The sequence below is a fragment of the Hyperolius riggenbachi genome, chromosome 4 (genome assembly GCF_040937935.1).
Source record: "Hyperolius riggenbachi isolate aHypRig1 chromosome 4, aHypRig1.pri, whole genome shotgun sequence".
Classification (NCBI taxonomy): domain Eukaryota; kingdom Metazoa; phylum Chordata; class Amphibia; order Anura; family Hyperoliidae; genus Hyperolius; species Hyperolius riggenbachi.
The window spans coordinates 82383789-82405001 of NC_090649.1; positions in this window are offsets into that span (position 1 = coordinate 82383789).

Consider the following 21213-nt stretch of genomic DNA (forward strand, 5'->3'; position numbering starts at 1 on the left):
TTCTTTAGGCCGGTTTCACACTGCTAACCAGTGGTTTCATTACGGTGCGATACCAGGGTCGCATAGCACCACCACACCAAAAAAATCAGTCTTTGGGGATTTTTGTGTTAATACACGGTAATCCCCATCTGGCAGCAGCAGCAGGCCATTCAGGCATTAAGGCTCTCGAGCGCTCTCTTGCTGTGTCCAAAAAGACGAATTGCACAGAAGTGTATTGACAAAATACACTTTCGTGCATGCGGGACGTGAATCCGTGCACCGAACCGTTTTAAATATGTGCAACGCCATAGACTTACATGACTTCCGGTTCGCCACACGCCGTCGCGTAAGATGCCCAGCAATGCAGTGATGAGCTTGCGGTGGCCGAGCGTCAAAAACGTCACTTTTGCTGAGGGGCATCACGCACAGGTATGAAAGGTCCATAGACTTTAATTTGACGAGCGTTACCGTCCAGTAACGCAACACAATGAAAACGCCCAGTGTGAAGGGGGACTCAAGGGAATTACCAAAGAAGACATCTCAAAAATCCTTCTGAACCTTCACCAGATTACCTGTGACCTGGACCCTGGACCAACACAGTTCATGTTGAAATGCCTTTATCTATTCAGGCCAGCATTTCACAACATAGTCAACTGTTCATTACAAGCAGGGAAAACCTACCTGTCTGAAAGAAGCCATCATCAGGCCACTACTCAAGAAACCATCCCTAGATCCAGATATTCTGAGCACCTACAGACCATATTCTTGCATTCACTTGCATTAACCCTAACCTTAATTGACTCTGAGATGATTCCTGTTATTCCTGAAGCTAAATAGTCCTTATCAACATTCCTCACTCCTCCACCACCTCACCTGAGGCCTCAAATACCCCATAACACTGAATGGTCACACTCAATTTGTTTATAGGTGAATAACCCAACTGCCTTTGATTCAGCTACAAAGCTCTAAGAAGTTGTTTCCATCCACAGGCTGTTAGGCCCTGCATACCCCGGTGGGTGGCCTGGAGTGGCTATTCTTTACGTTTTACTGGGGAGTCGGCTGGTTACATGGCTTTAAATGTCCCCTTGGAGGTATAATATAATTTAAAGCCTGTTCTGCCAACTAAAAATGATTTGGCAATTCATTTCTCAAAGAGAAAAAAAAATTGACCCATGACTCCATCTGCTGGTGTCCATCTCAAACCAAAATAACTGTTTTGGTTAAAGCTGTCCTTCAATTTTAAAATATGGGGGCCATTCGGCAAATGAAGAAGTTTTAAAAGCCTTTACTAATCATTTATGTTATTGTGCAGGTGACACTTTTTATGGTTCTAAAATATATAAGAGGGATGAAAAAACTAACAGTGTGTTATTTAATTTGCTTCTTGGAAAATGTATGAGCCGCTGTAATGAAAATTCCTCCGAGATGGGTCCTGGTTCCTGTCAATTCTCTTTTCTCCTTGTCCTACTCGCTTCTTGTGGCAAGCCGGCAACTGTGAGTCTTAGAAGTAATTTGCGAGGCCTCTGCTCAGTCTCAGGTCTCAGTTACACGTGTTTCATTTGCTACTCATTGGAAAGAAAGTGAAAAAATACAGAGAGAAGCAAAGGTTTATGGCCTAGTTCTCCCAAGTTTTTAATGGGATTATTTGACTCTCGTGTCATTATGGTAGGACAGCGCTCTAACGTTAAAGAGTGAATCAGCCCAACCAGCTGAAATTGAACAACCAGCTGTCCTTATGAAGGTTAATAATGCCAAAATAATATGCGAATGCTTAAAAGCAAGATTTATTTCAAATGCTTTCTGTATTTTTATGCGACAGACAATAATTATTTTATGGGGCCTGAAGTAATTTCAAGAATGGTATGAAGTGCACCAGTCATGGTTGAGCCGATGGAAGAAATTGAAAAGTAATTCTTATTCAGTGGATATTGTGCAATTTTATTGATGAAATGCTTATGACCATTTCACACTCAGTCCGTTGTGTTGCGCCACAATGGACAATGTCATTGTAGGCAGTAACAACATTATTACTTTTAAAGAGAACCAAAAACGAAGCACCCTCATGTATTTTATTACATTTATCAGTGGGAACATGACAGTAAACACCTACCCTGCTTTTAGTTTTATTCTTCTCAGTCTAATCTATCTGTTATCAACTGTGATAAGAATCCACCGACTATTCAGTGGAGGTTTGACCTGGAATCATTATAGCTGAGTCACTCTTCTGTGGAGTCTTTTCAAGCCCAAGCCTTCCCCCTCCTGGCTCAGATTTCATACTCAGAGCTGTTGACATGGGAGTGGCTGCTGCTGCCGAGAATGAAGCTCTGAAACAGACAGTGTATCTGTGTGCAGCCAGTCATTATCTACTGTATGCAGTTTCATTTCTATGAGAGACACTACCTACAGGCAGCCACACAGCACACCAGAATAATAAAGTTGAAAGCAGACAGATGAAAGCCTGCTGCAGCCCTGCTTGTCTGTAGTCTATAGACAGCACATCCAGAACAGTTTATAACCTGGAAGCAGAAGAGATATGAGCCGGCGGCCATATTGGATATTTCCTGGAGCAATAATGGATAAAAAACACTCAAAAAGGCACTCCAGAGTGACGAAATTATCAGGTAGAGCATTTATTCTTTACAAGCTATCAACTGATATGTTTATTTTGTGTGAATCGTTCATCTCTGGTTCCCTTTAACTGCAGTAGTAAAGCAACCACAAGATGTCACTGTCTGAAGATCTCTATGGTACTGTCTGTGATTTCCTGTATTATTTCTATGTTTCTTCCTGTTCCAAGTAAGCTACATTACCTGATGGTTGTGTATAGTTTACTGTATTTTTTTGCACTATAAGTGGGGGAAAAAAGTCGTTACGTCTTATAGTCCAAATGCAGGGAGTTCTTGACTTGTGAACACCTGCCAATACGAACCTTCAACCCACGGCAATGTCAGGGACTCCCTGTACTGTGCCCATGCAGAGGAGGACACAGGGACAAAAGGAGGACACAGGGGACACAAAGGGGCATAGAGGAGGACACAAGGGGGGACAAAGGAGCTTAGAGGAGGACACATGGGGAACAGTGGCGTTCTGTCCATTGGGCGCACAGGGGCGCACAGGGGCGCACCGGGTGACAGGCGGGGATGGGGGTGTCAAAGAAGCCAGCCCAACCTATCACAGATTTTAAGCCAGCAGTACATGCTCCGCCTCCCTTCTATTGGCAGCCGGCTAAAACCCCTTTTGGCCCCGCCTCCGTCACCTCAGCTGTCAGTTCAGCCATCCTCCGGAAATCCACCTTCAGTGGGAAGCCGCTCAGGGCTGCACGTGGGACGTCTGCCATGATCCCCACCACGGCTGCTGCTGCTGCCGCCTCCGCGTCACCGCAGCACCCTGGGACTATCACCAGACGCCAAATGCTTCCAAGGGAAGACTTGCTCTGCACCTCCTTCCAGGCTCACGGGGAACCCAGAGCGCCTCCACCGCTGCAGCCATGACAACTAGATGCCACCTGCCTGCCGCTTCCCTGTGGCTGCTCATCTCCCGACAAGCTGGGCCACCCAGGTACACCTTTGGTGAACATTACAATGTGACACTTCCGCTGGACAGTACACCTCTGTCTCTCCCTCCTGTCTGTCTCTCCCTTCCTCCTGTCTGTCTATCTCTCCCACCTGTCTGTCTCCCCCTCCCTCCTATCTGTTTCCCCCCCCCTCCCTCCTGTCTGTCTCCCCCCCCCTCCCTCCTGTCTGTCTCCCCCCCCCTCCCTCCTGTCTGTCTCCCCCCCTCCCTCCTGTCTGTCTCTCCCTCCCTCCCTCCTGTCTGTCTCTCCCTCCCTCCTGTCTGTCTCTCCCTCCCTCCCTCCTGTGTCTCCCTCCCTCCCGTGTCTCCCTCCCTCCTGACTGTCTCTCCCTCCCTCCTGTCTGTCTCTCCCTCCCTCCTGTCTTTCTCTCCCTCCCTCCTGTCTGTCTCTCCCTCCCTCCTGTCTGTCTCGCCCTCTCTCCTGCCCTCCCTCCTGTCTGTCTCTCCTCTGTCTCTCCCTCCCTCCTGTCTGTCTCTCCCTGACTCCTGTCTGTCTCGCCCTCTCTCCTGCCCTCCCTCCTGTCTGTCTCTCCTCTTTCTCTCCCTCCCTCCTGTATGTCTCCCTCCCTCCTGTATGTCTCCCCCCCTCCTGTCTGTCTCTGTATCCCTCCCTCCTGTCTGTCTCTGTCTCCCTCCCTCCTGTCTGTCTCTGTCACCCTCCCTCCTGTCTGTCTCTCCCTCCCTCCCTCCCTCCTGTCTGTCTCTCCCTCCCTCCCTCCTGTCTGTCTCTCCCTCCCTCCTGTCTGTCTCTCCCTCCCTCCTGTCTCTCCCTCCCTCCCTCCTGTCTGTCTCTCCCTCCCTCCTGTCTGTCTCTCCCTCCCTCCCTCCCTCCTGTCTGTCTCTCCCTCCCTCCTGTCTGTCTCTCCCTCCCTCCCTCCTGTCTGTCTCTCCCTCCCTCCCTCCTGTCTGTCTCTCCCTCCCTCCCTCCTGTCTGTCTCTCCCTCCCTCTTTCCTGTCTGTCTCTCCCTCCTCCTGTCTGTCTCCCCCTCCCTCTCTCCTGTCTGTCTCTCCCTCCCTCTCTCCTGTCTGTCTCTCCCTCCCTCTCTCCTGTCTGTCCCTCCCTCCCTCTCTCCTGTCTGTCTCTCTCTCCCTCCTGTCTGTCTGTCTCTCTCTCTCTCTCTCTATCCCTGCTGTCTCTCCCTCCCTCCTGTCTGTCTGTCTCTCCCTCCCTCCTGTCTGTCTCTCCCTCCCTCTCTCCTGTCTTTCTCTCCCTCTGTCTCTCCCTCCCTCTCTCCTGTCTGTCTCTCCCTCCCTCTCTCCTGTCTGTCTCTCCCCCCCCCTCTCTCCTGTCTGTCTCTCCCCCCCTCTCTCCTGTCTGTCTCTCCCTCCCTCCCTCTCTCCTGTCTGTCTCTCCCTCCCTCCTGTCTGTCTCTCCCTCCCTCTCTCCTGTCTGTCTCTCCCGCCCTCTCTCCTGTCTGTCTCTCCCTCCCTCTCTCCTGTCTGTCCCTCCCTCCCTCTCTCCTGTCTGTCTCTCTCTCCCTCCTGTCTGTCTCTCTCTCTCTCTCTCTCTCTATCCCTGCTGTCTCTCCCTCCCTCCTGTCTGTCTGTCTCTCCCTCCCTCCTGTCTGTCTCTCCCTCCCTCTCTCCTGTCTTTCTCTCCCTCTGTCTCTCCCTCCCTCTCTCCTGTCTGTCTCTCCCTCCCTCTCTCCTGTCTGTCTCTCCCCCCTCTCTCCTGTCTGTCTCTCCCCCCCTATCTCCTGTCTGTCTCTCCCCCCCTCTCTCCTGTCTGTCTCTCCCTCCCTCCCTCTCTCCTGTCTGTCTCTCTCTCCCTCCTGTCTGTCTGTCTCTCCCTGCTCTCTCTCTCTCTCTCTCTCTGCTGTCTCTCTCTATCCCTGCTGTCTCTCTCTCTCCCTGTCTGTCTCTCCCTCCCTCCTGTCTGTCTCTCCCTCCCTCTCTCCTGTCTGTCTCTCCCTCCCTCTCTCCTGTCTGTCTCTCCCTCCCTCTCTCCTGTCTGTCTCTCCCTCCCTCTCTCCTGTCTGTCTCTCCCTCCCTCTCTCCTGTCTGTCCCTCCCTCCCTCTCTCCTGTCTGTCCCTCCCTCTCTCCTGTCTGTCTCTCCCTCCCTCTCTCCTGTCTGTCTCTCCCTCCCTCTCTCCTGTCTGTCTCTCCCTCTCTCCTGTTTGTCTCTCCCTCCCTCTCTCCTGTTTGTCTCTCCCTCCCTCTCTCCTGTCTGTCTCTCCCTCCTGTCTGTCTCTCTCTCCCTCCTGTCTGTCTCTCTCTCCCTGCTGTCTCTCTCTCTCTATCCCTGCTGTCTGTCTCTCTCTCCCTGTCTATCTCTCCCTCCCTCTCTCCTGTCTGTCTCTCCCTCCCTCTCTCCTGTCTGTCTCTCCCTCCCTCTCTCCTGTCTGTCCCTCCCTCCCTCTCTCCTGCCTGTCTCTCCCTCTCTCCTGTCTGTCTCTCCCTCTCTCCTGTCTGTCTCTCCCTCTCTCCTGTCTGTCTCTCCCTCTCTCCTGTCTGTCTCTCCCTCCCTCTCTCCTGTCTGTCCCTCCCTCCCTCTCTCCTGTCTGTCCCTCCCTCCCTCTCTCCTGTCTGTCCCTCCCTCCCTCCTGTCTGTCCCTCCCTCCTGTCTGTCCCTCCCTCCTGTCTGTCCCTCCCTCCCTCCTGTTTGTCTGTCTCTCCCTGCTGTCTGTCTGTCTCTCCCTACTGTCTCTCTCTCTCTCCCTGCTGTCTCTCTCTCTCTCTCTCTCCCTGCTGTCTCTCTCTCTATCCCTGCTGTCTGTCTCTCTCTCCCTGTCTGTCTCTCCCTCCCTCCCTCTTGTCTGTCTGTCTCTCCCTCCCTCCTGTCCGTCTCTCCCTCCCTCCTGTCTGTCTCTCCCTCCCTCTCTCCTGTCTGTCTCTCCCTCAGTCTCTCCTGTCTGTCTCTCCCTCCCTCTCTCCTGTCTGTCTCCCCCTCCCTCTCTCCTGTCTGTCTCTCCCTCCCTCTCTCCTGTCTGTCTCTCCCTCCCTCTCTCCTGTCTGTCTCTCCCTCCCTCCTGTCTGTCTCTCCCTCCCTCTCTCCTGTCTGTCTCTCCCTCCCTCTCTCCTGTCTGTCTCTCCCTCCCTCTCTCCTGTCTGTCTCTCCCTCCCTCTCTCCTTTCTGTCTCACCCTCCCTCTCTCCTTTCTGTCTCACCCTCCCTCTCTCCTGTCTGTCTCACCCTCCCTCTCTCCTGTCTGTCTCACCCTCACTCCCTCCTGTCTGTCTGTCTCTTCCTCCCTCCTGTCTGTCTCTTCCTCCTGTCTGTCTCTTCCTCCCTCCTGTCTGTCTCTTCCTCCCTCCTGTCTGTCTCTTCCTCCCTCCTGTCTGTCTCTTCCTCCCTCCTGTCTGTCTCGCCCTCCCTCCTGTCTGTCTCGCCCTCCCTCCTGTCTGTCTCTCCTCTGTCTCTCCCTCCCTCCTGTCTGTCTCTCCCTCCCTGCTGTCTGTCTTTCCCTCTCTCCTGTCTGTCTTTCCCTCTCTCCTGTCTGTCTCTCCCTCCATCTCTCCTGTCTGTCTCTCCCTCCATCTCTCCTGTCTGTCTCTCCCTCCCTCTCTCCTGTCTGTCTCTCCCTCCCTCTCTCCTGTCTTTCCCTCCCTCCTTTCCTCCTGTCTCTCTCTCCCTGCTGTCTGTCTCTCTCTCTCCCTGCTCTCTCTCTCTCTCTCTCCCTGTTGTCTCTCTCTCTCTCCCTGCTGTCTGTCTCTCTCTCTCCCCCTGCTGTCTGTCTCTCTCTCCCTCCTGTCTGTCTCTGTTCTGTCCCTCCCTCCTGTCTCTCTGCTCTTTCTCTTCCTGCTCTCTCCCTCCTGTCTCTCTCTCTCTCTCTCTCTGCTCTGTCTCCCCCTCCTGACTCTCTCTCTCTCTCTCTCTCTCTCTCTGCTCTGTCTCTTCCTCCTCTTTCTCTCTCTCTCTCTCTCTCTCTCTCTCTCTCTCTCTCTCTCTCTCTCTCTCTCTCTCTCTCTCCCTCCTGTTTCTCTCTCTCTCTCTCCTGTCTCTCCCTCATGTCTATCTCTACTCAGTCTCTTTCTCTCCTGTCTCCCCCTCCTCTCTCTCTTCTCTGTGTCTTCGTCTCGTCCTCCTGTCTCTCTGTCTCCCCCTCCTGTCTCTCTCCCTCCTGTCTCTCTCTGCTCTGTCTCTCCCTCCTGTCTCGCTCCGCTCTCTTTTCTACCTGTCTCTCCCTTCTGTCTCTCTCTCTCTTTCTCTTCCCTCTCTCTCTCTCATGTCTCTCTTTCTCTTCCATCTCTCTCTCCCCTGTCTCTCTCTCTCCTCTGTCTCTCCCGCCTGTCTCTCTCCCCATCTCTCTCTGCTCTGTCTCTCTTTGCTCTGTTTCATTCCCTCCTCTGTCTCTCCCTCCTGTCTCTCTGCTCTGTCTCTCTCCTCTTTCCCTCTGGTCTCTCTCCCTCCTGTCCTCTGCTCTGTCTCTCTCTCCTGACGCTCTCCGCTCTATCTTCCTTCTGTCTCTCTCTCTGTGTGTGTGTACACCTGGGGGTCACTCAGTCAGAATTACATTGGCCATATACAGGGGAGATCTAACTGTATACACTGGAGATCTGATTATATACGAGGGATCTGTCTATATACAATGGCTATGTACAGGAGGATCTGACTGTATACATTGGCTATATATAGAGGAGGATCTGAATATATACGCTGGCTATAATACTAAAGGGGGGTCTGACTATATACAATGGCTATATACTAAAGAGAGATCTGGCAATATATACTGTAATTGGGTATAATGTTAGTTCCCGATCCTAAATGGGGGGTTATCTAGCTACCTATACAATAAATGGTGGAGGTCATCTGGCTACCGGCACTAAAGGGGGGTTATCTGGCTACCTAATAGCTGTCACATTATATATTTTGGCAAAACACTGCTGCATCATATGTATTTTGTAGGGAGACACTGCTTATTGTGGCTATACTATACTACCTATACTGGGGGCAACAATTCCAGGCTACTTATACTGGGGGTACCTATACCTGGCATTACCCGCCATGGTGTGCTTAGCATGCCACACTCCTTTACTTTTTGGGGGGGGGGGTGTAATTTAAGACCCAGCACCGGGTGTCAAATACCCTAGGTACGCCACTGCAGGAGGACACAAGGGGGGAAGAGGAGAAGACAGGGAGACACAAGAGGTACAATAGGGTATGAGGAATGCATGTTTTTTCTTCAGTAAAGAGTTCTAACTTGTTATACTGGGTGCCTATCTGCATGTACAGACCACTCTGGTCCATCAGTCGTTGCATTGCAACATGATGAATGATATTCCTATGGGGCTTTCACACCTAGGCCCATATGCAATTCACTTTTTCACCTGACTTTTCTCCTAGGAGATAATTTTTCATTTTCGATTTAAAATAACTTTTTAGCATTTTACAATGGGAAAAGTACCAAAAAGTAGGTGAAAAACTACTGCCAACATTATTTTGAGTATTTGTTTGCAGATAGTTTAAAAGTCATTTTATGATGAGTTTTGAAAATATCATCTAGGAGAAAACCCAGGTGAAAAAGTGAATTGCATATGGCCCCTAGTGTTGTGGGTTCTGATGCAGTAATACACAGCATGCCAGGCATTAACCCCAGTAATAGGTCCTAGCAACAGAGGAGACTTCAGCAATAGGGCCTAGTAACAGATTAGACCCAAGTGATTTTTTGGTGTTTGCATTTTCCGATTCTCAATCATTCCAGTGAATCGTGATGCAATTGCTGTAAAATGCTACATGCAGCATGTTTGCGATTGTCAGAAATCGCAAATGTACTGCAATCGCCGCAGTGTGGGTAATCCTATAGGATTACTTGTGCAGAAGCACTATGTTGATCGCTGGTGATCAGCAAAGTGCTAATCGTGGGCTGAAAGTGCCCCCGTGTGACTGAGGCCTAATAGATTCTAGTATCAGACCAGATTCCAGTAATAGGTCCTAGTAACAGATTCACACCTTTAGCCATGCCCCAATTTTAAATTTTCCATGCACCCCTCCATCCCATATACAGTTCTGTGGTCTCTAGTGGTCCTCTCTTCCTCCCCTAACATCTATGAAGTTACAGACCAGGCCTGGCGGGCTGCAGCCTGCAGCAAGGAATGGGCCTTCTCCACTGCAGCTACTCTGTTACATGGAGGAGCTAGAGGGAGCGCTGTGAAAACAGCGCTAGAGACTTGGGCACAGCTGATGCCACCATGGGCCGTACTACATCATTCCCCATGATCCAAGTTGACCTGGAGGGGGATCAGTAATTAACGCTGCAGGGACTTGTGCAGGAGCAGGATAAGTCGTATATCGGCTTTACCCTGCGCCCAAATTTCCCGGCAGCTTAATTATATGTATGCAACTGGAGGGGGCTTGCAATGTGCACAGTTCAGCGAGCTTGGGGCCCCAATGCCACTGTCACATTATAAGCCCTGTGTGGAGGGACTAAGAAGGGACCATATATTTGCCATAGCATATTAACAACAGTAAAGTTATAAAGGCATAAATGGTCACATACGCAAACATGAGCTGATGTTGTTTTTATGCCAGGCTTTTCTAAGAGTCCAAATCTAGCACAGATGGGAGGCTGCACATAAATACAACATCATCCAAGGAGGACAAAAATGTAAATCCAGGTATTACAATAAATAGTTGAAATATATGGCCACTTCGGGCTGATGACAGGTCCACCCTATTCTAACCTTCCAAAAGAAATCCGAATAAATGATTTCACAATAGCAGATGGAACACAGAGTCTTGTTACAACGATACAATCAGATCTGAGTTCTACCTTCATGCTTATCTGTGTTTTTGGCATGAACTCCCATCCCTGTCCCTAGCGTCTCTCCTCCGGTGCAATCGAGCTTGATTCCTACGCCGCATACATCCCGACGCTGCTAGTCTGCAGTATAAATTTATATTCATGTTTCATTTGGACTGGGGAAGGCATTCTTGTGATCTCAAGGACTGTCTCACCTCTGCAAAAATATGTAATTTATTTAAAAAAAAGTAAGATTACTTTTTGTTCAACTTAAAATAAAAACCTCAAATTCATTTTGTAAATGAAAGATATAGAACCCAGAACAGGATGTACTGATTAAGCGAAGATTTACCGGACATTTTTGGAGAAAACTTGGCGTTTCTAACCTCTCTTCCGATTATTTATTTTGAACGGTCTCCAGCGCTGTAAAGTATATGGACAGTAGTTTGGTTCTGGACGGCTAACTCTGACATCAAATTTTTGAATGAAAATTTTTCCTCTCTTGAACTCCTTGCTTTGCTCTCCTGCTTTACCTTTCCTTGTTGTTTTATAAATCCAAAATGACTTTCTTGAGTAAAATAATTCTGTCGTTACAGGGATATAAACATAAGGCACATGTCTGGCACCGACGGTGAAAGGAAAATTATTTATAGCTGCTGGGAGAAACAAGGCCGTCTAGGGCCGAATGTATGTACGTCGACTATAAACTTGATGCATGAGAAGGCCGGCCAAGGCAGGCGGTTCTGAAAGTAGCAAGATAGGTGAGAAAAGAAGAAGGGGGCATATAAATTAAGCTGAGATAGATATAGAAATCAGGAAGGAAGCCAAGGTAGTTTGTGGAAGATTTGCTGCATACACTCCAGGCGCCGAAGAAGACAAAAACACAAAAAGCAGAAGTTAAGTCGGGTCAAATGGATGGAGTGTGAGAGTGAGCATGATGCAGCTTTTGGGAACAGTTTTAAAGCTCCAAGATAAGAAAATACATTTGGATTGTGTTTACAAGTTGGGACTCTGGTAGAGGCCTGCAGTTTTTAGAATTCAGATAATAGCTTTAGAACAACGCAGAAGATGTGCAATGCTTCCAACTTAGGCACTTGAGCCAGGGCTGGATTTGAAACTAAGAAGTCTGTAGACAAACAGCACTAAGTGCCTAAAGCTCTACGTAATCTGCTGGTGGAACTCATCCATGGACTTGTACTTAGGAGTGTAGTCAGTGCTTTTATTTTAAATGACCAAGCCAGGAGACGTGTCATTGCTTCTTTTTGAAACCAAGCCTAATGGGGAAGGTAAATGGGGAGGATACAATGACACATGGGTTAGGCTTCTAAATGGTCCCAGTTAACAACTTTTTCAACACACGTTGGTAAGAACAGATGATTAACCACTTAATGGCAACACACAACATTAAAATGTCCAGTTTTACCCTATTAACGGCAACAAGACATTTTAATGTATCGCTCACCGATGCCGTCGCCGTGCATGCGCACACGCACTCATGCCGCACATACCCACCAAGACTGATACAGCTTTGATTGGTAAACGGGAACTTGTGTTCCCTGAGCCAATCAAAATGCCTGTAAGGGAAAGATCATAGCTTCAATGTGAAGCAAATTATCTTTCCTGTAACAACACTGCCTAGTGGTAAAAAAAGAAAATACACATTTTACACTGCATTTTACACTATAAAAGTTAAATAAAATAGATTAAACCCTCTTTCCCCTTCCCATGCCTCCCATAGTTACCAAAATAAAAAGTGACAGCATTTAAAAAATAATTACATAAATAGTTACATTAGGGACTCAGCTTTTTTTTTACTACCGGTATTTATATCATAAGGGTATATTACTGTTATTTTGGCAAACAAGGGCTTGTAATTATTGATTAGGTACAAAAAAACACAAAGCAGAAAAAATACACCTTTAATTCCCAAAAATATATATTCTCACCATACATCATACTAAGGACATTAAACATTTTAGTAACTAGGACAGATGGGCAAACAAAATGTGTGGGTTTTATTTACAGTATCATTGTATATTTTAAAACTATAAGGGATGGAATTAACCTCTTGAGGACTGCAGTGCTAAACCCCCCTAGTGACCAGGCCATTTTAAGCAAAATGTGCCACTGCAGCTTTAAGGCTAAGCTGCAGATCTGCACAACACAGCACACACGTGATTTCCCCCCCCTTTTCTCCCCACCAACAGAGCTCTCTGTTGGTGGGGTCTGATCGCCCCCAGATTGTTTTTTTTTTTTGTTTACAAATATTTTTGTTTCTTTTTTTATTAAAAAAAGCGTGTTCTTTTAAATCTATTCCCTCCCTCCCTCCCTCCTTCCCCACAGCCAGCCAATTGTGGCGATCGGCTGTCATAGGCTTCTGCCTATGAGAGCCGATCGCTCTCCAGTGTCCCAGGGGGACAGCCGTGTCACATGGCTGTCCCCAGTACAGCGCTGCTGCCGATCGCAGCGCTGTACGGGTAAATAGACGGCGATCACGCCGTCTATCAGTCTCCCGAGCGGCAATAGCCGCTCGGAGACTGAAGAGGGGGCGGAGCTCCGCCCTCCGAGAATGAGATGCGCGCGCAGCGTGCGCGCGATCTCATTCAAAACAGAGCCCCAGGACTTTACGCCAATTGGCGTTAGGCGGTCCTGGGGCTGCCGCCGCGGCCACGCCTACCGGCGTGACGCGGTCGGCAAGAGGTTAAAGAAATAGTGTATTTATTTTTTCATTTTTTCCCTAGTTTTCCCATTAAAATGAATAGAAAGTAACGTAGATACTGAAAACAAATATCACCCACAAAAATCCTAAATGGTGGCAAAAAAACAAGGTATAGATCAATTTTAGTTGTGATAAGTAGTGTTAAAGTCATTGGCGAATGAAAGGGAGGAGTGCTGACAGATAAAAAATTGCTCTTGTCCGCAATGGGAAAATCCCCTTAGTGGTAAAATGGTTAATGGTATAGTGGCACCATATTACCTTGGGATAAAGACATCACAAAGTGGCTGCTGCTGGAACCTGCTGCAGTCATCTGAGTACATGGAAGCTCTTTTTTAAGTATAAATGTGGAAACATTATTAATGGACAAAAATAAAATACTATTTTTATAGGTACGTTTAAAAGGTTAGTGTTAGGCACAGGAGAGGGAAGGTTAGTGTTAGGCACAGGAGAGTGGGGGTTAGTGTTAGGCACAGGAGAGTGGAGGTTAGTGTTAGGCACAGGAGAGTGGGGTTAGTGTTAGGCACAGGAGAGGGGGTAGTTAGTGTTAGACACAGGAGAGTGAGGGTTAGTGTTAGGCACAGGAGAGGGGGAGGTTAGTGTTAGGCACAGGAGAGTCGGGGTTAGTGTTAGGCACAGGAGAGGGGGAGGTTAGTGTTAGGCATAGGAGAGGGGGAGGTTAGTGTTAGGCACAGGAGAGTGGAGGTTAGTGTTAGGCACAGGAGAGTGGGGGTTAGTGTTAGGCACAGGAGACTGGAGGTTAATGTTAGGCACAGGAGAGTGGAGGTTAGTGTTAGGCACAGGAGAGTGGAGGTTAGTGTTAGGCACAGGAGAGTGGAGGTTAGTGTTAGGCACAGGAGAGTGGAGGTTAGTGTTAGGCACAAGAGAGTGGAGGTCAGTGTTAGGCACAGGAGAGTGGAGGTTAGTGTTAGGCACAGGAGAGTGGAGGTTAGTGTTAGGCACAGGAGAGTGGAGGTTAGTGTTAGGCACAGAAGAGTGGAGGTTAGTGTTAGGCACAGAAGAGTGGAGGTTAGTGTTAGGCACATGAGAGGCGGAGGTTAGTGTTAGGCACATGAGAGGGGGAGGTTAGTGTTAGGCACAGGAGAGGGGGAGGTTAGTGTTAGGCACAGGAGAGGGGGAGGTTAGTGTTAGGCACAGGAGAGGGGGAGGTTAGTGTTAGGCACAGGAGAGTGGAGGTTAGTGTTAGGCACAGGAGAGTGGAGGTTAGTGTTAGGCACAGAAGAGTGGAGGTTAGTGTTAGGCACAGGAGAGGGGGAGGTTAGTGTTAGGCACAGGAGAGGGGGAGCTTAGTGTTAGGCACAGGAGAGGGAGAGGTTAGTGTTAGGCAGGGGCGCCGCGAGGCATAAAGCGAACCAAGCGGGCGCTTGGGGCCTCAAGATCTTAGGGGCCTCGGCAGCTCCGTGGCGTCGGCGTGACGTCACTTTTTCCCCGCAGCCCCGCGGGGCTGGCACTGGCAGAGCAGAGCAGGGCTACGGGAAGATGGCCGCCGCCAAAGCCCTGCTCTGGAGACTATGTCTCCAGTACAGGGCTTCGGGTGGCCATCTTCCCGTAGCCCTGCATGAATCAGCGCAGGAGATTGGAGGAGGGAGCCAGGGAGGGAGCTCCGTGGGAACTGCGCGCCTGAGGAGCCGGCTGGGAGAGGAGACGGGGAGAGAAGACTTCTGCCAGTGCCAGCCAGCCAGGTGAGTAAATTATTTTCTTTTTGCAGCCCTAATTGCGATTGATTTCTGCTGAACTGAGCCCTAATTGCGTTTGATATCTGCTGAAAATGTGGCCCTAATTGCGATTGATTTCTGCTGAACTGTGCCCTAATTGCGTTTGGTATCTGCTGAAAATGTGGCCCTAATTGCGATTGATTTCTGCTGAACTGTGCCCTAATTGCGTTTGATATCTGCTGAAAATGTGGCCCTAATTGCGTTTGATTTCTGCTGAACTGTGCCCTAATTCCGTTTGATTTCTGCTGAAAATGTGGCCCTAATTGCGTTTGATTTCTGCTGAACTGTGCCCTAATTACGTTTGATTTCTGCTGAAAATGTGCCCTAATTGCGTTTGATTTCGGCTGAAAATGTGCCCTAATTGCGTTTGATTTCTGCTGAAATTGTGCCCTAATTGCGTTTGATTTCTGCTGAAATGTGGCCCAAATTGCGTTTTTATTTTCTGGTGTCTGGGGTAACTGTTGCTGCATTTATTATTTAATGGTCATAGTTGGCTATATTTGCTGTGCTACGGTTAAGCTTCGCCCATACAATGTCATGGCCACGCCCATCTTTCGGCGCGCTACGCGCGCCTCAATCACCCCCACATCCATTTTTCCCCGCAAACAGCCCCGCCCCAATCCGCCCTCCTGCTCCACCCACATGTCATGGCCACGCCCACTTATGCGGGATAACCACACCCATTTTTCGCCGCGGCGCGCAGGATAGGGCCTCTTGCTACAGTCCGCTTGGGGCCACAAAAACCTTAGCTGCACCCCTGGTGTTAGGCACAGGAGAGGGGGAGGTTAGTGTTAGGCACAGGAGAGGGGGAGGTTAGTGTTAGGCACAGGAGAGTGGAGGTTAGTGTTAGGCACAGGAGAGGTGAGGTTAGTGTTTAGCTTAGTCCTGTAGGTCGCACTTTTGGGAAAAAAACACTTTATTTGTCACCTCACCAGCCAAGGTACGATGTATTCTCCTACATCTTACCATGGCCACATCTCTTGGCCACTTCCCACACTGGTCGGCCAATGTGGAACCTGGCCAAACTTCTGGCTTTGGGCATAACATATACATTTAAAACTGCTGATAAATAAATACTTTAAGATGCTCTGCAACAACATATAGTAGAATACAATACATTATTCAGGATACTCAATTCTTTTTTTTAATTATCCTGGTTCCAGCATCAGAAACACTTCCTATATGTACAGTATATATTGTTGTATATTAGTATCGAACTCCATGATGTTTAGCCTAGGCTATTTAGTGATGCAGTCTTCTGCCCCAGAGCACTCTTGGAGACCAGGGCAAATATGCAATTAACTTTTCCACCTGAGTTTTCTCCTATGATATAGGTTTTAAACATCTCTTTAAAATTATTTGTCAGCATTCTGCAATTGAAAAAGTACAAAAAAGTAGGTAAAAAACTACTCCCAAAATTATTTTAGGTATGTTGGTCTGGTCCCAGGTGGTCCCAGGTGTTGTTTCTGTTCACTTTGGAACATGCAACAAACAAACACTTGGTATGGTGGTTTGGTCCCAGGTGGTCACAGGTGTAGTTTCTGTTCACTTTGGAACACGCAACAAACAAACACCTGATGCTCCTTGACAGCAGTAATGATGTCACCTGGGCTAAATTTAAAGGGAACCTGAACTGAGTAAAATTATTTAAAACTAGCAGACCCAAGCCCATTTAAAAACGGGCTCTAGGGTCTGTGTTTTTCGCCACCGCACGTACTGCGCACGTGCACGTACCCGACACATGCGTTCGCACCCCCTCACACCAGGCTGCCCGCTCACACACCCGCCTGGCTCCCTGTTCCCGTCCCTGTCCTCCTGTCTGTGTGAGGCTGGGTCCGTACTGCGCACATGTGCAGTAGCAAAAAGCAGGGACAGTTGCCTATTATTATATAGGATAAACAGATGATGTACCTGCAAATGAATATTACATACTAACCTCACCATCAGTTCCTCTCAGAAGCTCACCACTTTCTTCTTACAGCGATCCCTTCCAGTTCTGACAAGATTTTGTCAGAACTGAAATATACCAGTTGCTGTCAGTTATATATCAGCAGCTGTTAGTTACAACTGAATGTGCAACGTAATGTGCCCATGTTTCCCTATGGCTCAAGTGGGTGATATTACAGTTTAACAGTGTGCTGACCAGGAAGCTGTTATGGGGTAATGGCCATTTTTAAAATGGAGGATGGAGAATTCCATTGATCACAGTGGAAAAAAGGGATGTGGGAGAGAAAAAAGAGATTGATGAGTAGACTACACTGGAGGTAAGTATAATTTGTTTATGTTTATTTTGACTTTTAATTTTCAGTTCAGGTTCTCTTTTAGAATGTAAATCAGTTAGAGGAAATATTTTACAATGAGCAAACATAGACCGAAATCATTTATAAAGACATATTGTAAATTATAAGCAATTTTAATCGTTAAATTGCATTCAGTAATGTTCTTCTTTAATCTCAGTGGCTATTTCCCAACTTGCAATTCCAGATGTGGGCGTAGAGCACATTCAGCAGTAACCATGTGAGCTGAGTACATCGTTTGGTGATGAATACTGGACTCCACTCTAAACAAATCAATTTTTTTTTTTATTTCATTTTTTTAAAAACATTACAATGTGAAAGACAAAGGAAAGAGTCCCTGCGCAGAGCGTTAATCGTTATAGCATAACAAAAGTTTACAGTGGTGATGTAGCATATAGTCAGTACCAATCACATAAGACAACAATGTCGACATACTACTACCATATAAATATGAAAAAGTACCCATAAGGTAATATAATACTATGGCTCCAATAAATTAAATCGTACCATAATGGCACAGGGAGGAGAGGAAAGGGAAGAGAAGAAGGAAGAAAAAGGAGAAGGAAGAATCTGTGGAACGTCCCCTCCTTAGGGTCCATAAAGACCAAGAATTATCTATTGATTCACAAAGTGACACCACAAAAAGGAATGGCAGTTCATACTGACATACAGCTTAAACTGGATCCGAGATTAACTTTTACTCATTGCATAATTGTGTTCCTTCCATATAGTTTATAGGGCATTCCTCAAACCAAATACTTTTTTGTTTTAATACTCTAATTCCCTATAAAGTAAACTAAACAAGCCTCGCCTACAGCTTCTCCAAAACGCCAAGGCACTCAGACCCATGTAGCTTATGGGAGCTCAATCTGGGCAGGAGGAGGAGGAGGTTACTAGCCAGAGAGGGGCAGAGGGGAGGGGGGGGAGTGATTTTTTTCACAGGCTGAGAGGTGGAGATGCAGTTGCAGATTACCTGTGTAATGATGACAAACAGAACATGGCTGCTCTCATTGTATCACCGGATTAAATCATTATAAACTGTTGAAGCTGTATGCAGTCAAATTTGCTGTGTAAACTATCTAAACTTTAGACAGATAAGACAAGTTACTCTTTATAGTTAGTTTTTCATCTCGGATCTGCTTTAACCACTTGAGGACCTAGGGCTTTCTACCCCTTAAGGACCGGCCACTTTTTTTCCATTCAGACCACTGCAGCTTTCACGGTTTATTGCTCGCTCATACAACCTACCACCTAAATGAATTTTGGCTCCTTTTCTTGTGACTAATAAAGCTTTCTTTTAGTGCTATTTGATTGCTCCTGCGATTTTTACTTTTTATTATATTCAGCAAAAAAGACATGAATTTTGGCAAAAAAATGATTTTTTTAACTTTCTGTGCTGACAGTTTTCAAATAAAGTAAAATTTCTGTATACATGCAGCGCGAAAAATGTGGACAAACATGTTTTTGATAAAAAAAAACCCATTCAGTGTATATTTATTGGTTTGGGTAAAAGTTATAGCGTTTACAAACTATGGTGCAAAAAGTGAATTTTCCCATTTTCAAGCATCTCTGACTTTTCTGACCCTCTGTCATGTTTCATGAGGGGCTAGAATTCCAGGATAGTATAAATACCCCCCAAATGACCCCATTTTGGAAAGAAGACATCCCAAAGTATTCACTGAGAGGCATAGTGAGTTCATAGAAGATATTATTTTTTGTCACAAGTAAGCGGAAAATGACACTTTGTGAAAAAAAAAAAAAAAAAAAAGTTTCCATTTCTTCTAACTTGCGACAAAAAAAAATGAAATCTGCCACGGACTCACCATGCTCCTCTCTGAATACCTTGAAGTGTCTACTTTCCAAAATGGGGTCATTTGTGGGGTGTGTTTACTGTCCTGACATTTTGGGGGGTGCTAAATTGTAAGCACCCCTGTAAAGCCTGAAGGTGCTCATTGGACTTTGGACCCCTTAGCGCAGTTAGGGTGCAAAAAAGTGCCACACATGTGGTATTGCCGTACTCAGGAGAAGTAGTATAATGTGTTTTGGGGTGTATTTTTACACATACCCATGCTGGGTGGGAGAAATATCTCTGTAAATGACAATTTGTTAATTTTTTTTACACACAATTGTCCATTTACAGAGATCTTTCTCCCACTCAGCATGGGTATGTGTAAAAATACACCACAAAACACATTATACTACTTCTCCTGAGTACGGCGATACCACATGTGTGGCACTTTTTTGCACCCTAACTGAGCTAAAGGGCCCAAAGTCCAATGAGTACCTTTAGAATTTCACAGGTCATTTTGAGAAATTTCGTTTCAAGACTACTCCTCACGGTTTAGGGCCCCTAAAATGCCAGGGCAGTATAGGAACCCCACAAATGACCCCATTTTAGAAAGAAGACACCCCAAGGTATTCCGTTAGGAGTATAGTGAGTTCATAGAAGATTTTATTTTTTTGTCAAAAGTTAGCAGAAATTGATTTTAATTGTGTTTTTTCACAAAGTGTCATTTTCCGCTAACTTTTGACAAAAAATAAAATCTTCTATGAACTCACCATACTCCTAACGGAATACCTTGGGGTGTCTTCTTTCTAAAATGGGGTCATTTGTGGGGTTCCTATACTGCCCTGGCATTTTAGGGGCCCTAAACCGTGAGGAGTAGTCTTGAAACGAAATTTCTCAAATTGACCTGTGAAATTCTAAAGGTACTCATTGGTAGAGTTGGGCCGAACCTCCGATTTTAAGTTCGCGAACCCTGTTCGCGAACTTTCGCAAAAGGTTCGGTTCGCGAAAAAGTTCGCGAACCGCAATAGACTTCAATGGGGAGGCGAACTTTCAAAGTTTAAAAGTTTCTATCAGCTGGAAAAATGATAGAAAACATGTTTCAAAAGCTCTAATACCTGGAGCCACACCTAATTGAGTGAAATACACATCTCTGCTGGAGGACCCACCCCCCCCCCCTTCCCTCCTCCTCCAAGCAAGGTCCTTTATACCATTTGCCTATCTACACTAATTAGTTATGGGACAGCTGCTACACACTCTGCTAGGAAGATTTTAATCTCCCTCCCTTCCTCCCTATTCCACCTATTCCCTCCTACCTCCTACCGGAGGGAGGAGGGTCTCTTCTGGCAGGGAATTATACTACTTTAAAAGCCAGTATACATCATACCATAGCTGGGAATCGAACCCAGATCTCACTGTGTAGTGGACACGTCACCCTAAGCACTGTACCACTACAGTAGTAAGTGAAGCTAGCCGAAAATGTACCATTAATGCTCAATGCAATAGAACCATTAGGTTGCTTAAAGGAGAACTGTAGTGAGAGGTATATGGAGGCTGCCATATTGATTTCCTTTTAAGCTATACCAGTTGCCTGGCAGCCCTGCTGATCTATTTGGCTGCAGTAATAATAATAATCCAAATATTTGTATAGCACTTTTCTCCTGTCAGACTCAAAGCGCTCAAGAGGCCACCCTGCAGTGTTAGGGAGACTTGCCTTGAACTCCTTACTGAATAGGTACTTGACCTAGCCAGGATTTGAACCCTGGTCTCCCATGTCAAAGGCAGAGGCCTTAACCAGTACACTATCCAGCCACTGTAGTGTGAATCCCACCAGAAACAAGCATGCAGCTAATCTTGTCAGATCTTACAAAAATGTCAAACTGTTGTTTGTTCAGGGTCTAGGGCTAAAAGTATTGGAGGCAGAGGATCTGCAGGATAGCCAGGTAACTGGTATTGCTTAAAAGGAAATCAATATGGTAGCCTCCATATACCTTTCACTACAGTTCTCCTTTAAAGGGAACCTTAACTGAGAGTGATATGGCTGTTTCCTGTAAACAATACCAGTTGCCTGGCAGTCCAGCTGATCTTTGTGACTGCAATAGTGGCTGAATCACACCCTGAAACAAGCATGCAGCTAATCCAGTCTGACTTCAGTCAGAGCACCTGATCTGCATGCTTGTTCAGGGGCTGTGGCTAAAAGTATTAGAGACACAGGATCAGCAGGCGATTCAGGCAACTGGTATTATTTTAAAAGGAAAAATCCATATCCTTCTCCGTTTAGGTTCCCTTTAAGGATTTGTAGCATAAAAGCCAACTCACATTGGCTGGGATTTGAACCTGGGTCTCAATGTATGGACAAGCACACTATCCACTATACCAACTGAAGCTGGCCTGAAATTGCTGGCCTGAAATTGCTGGCCTGAAATTGCTGGCCTGAAATTGCTGG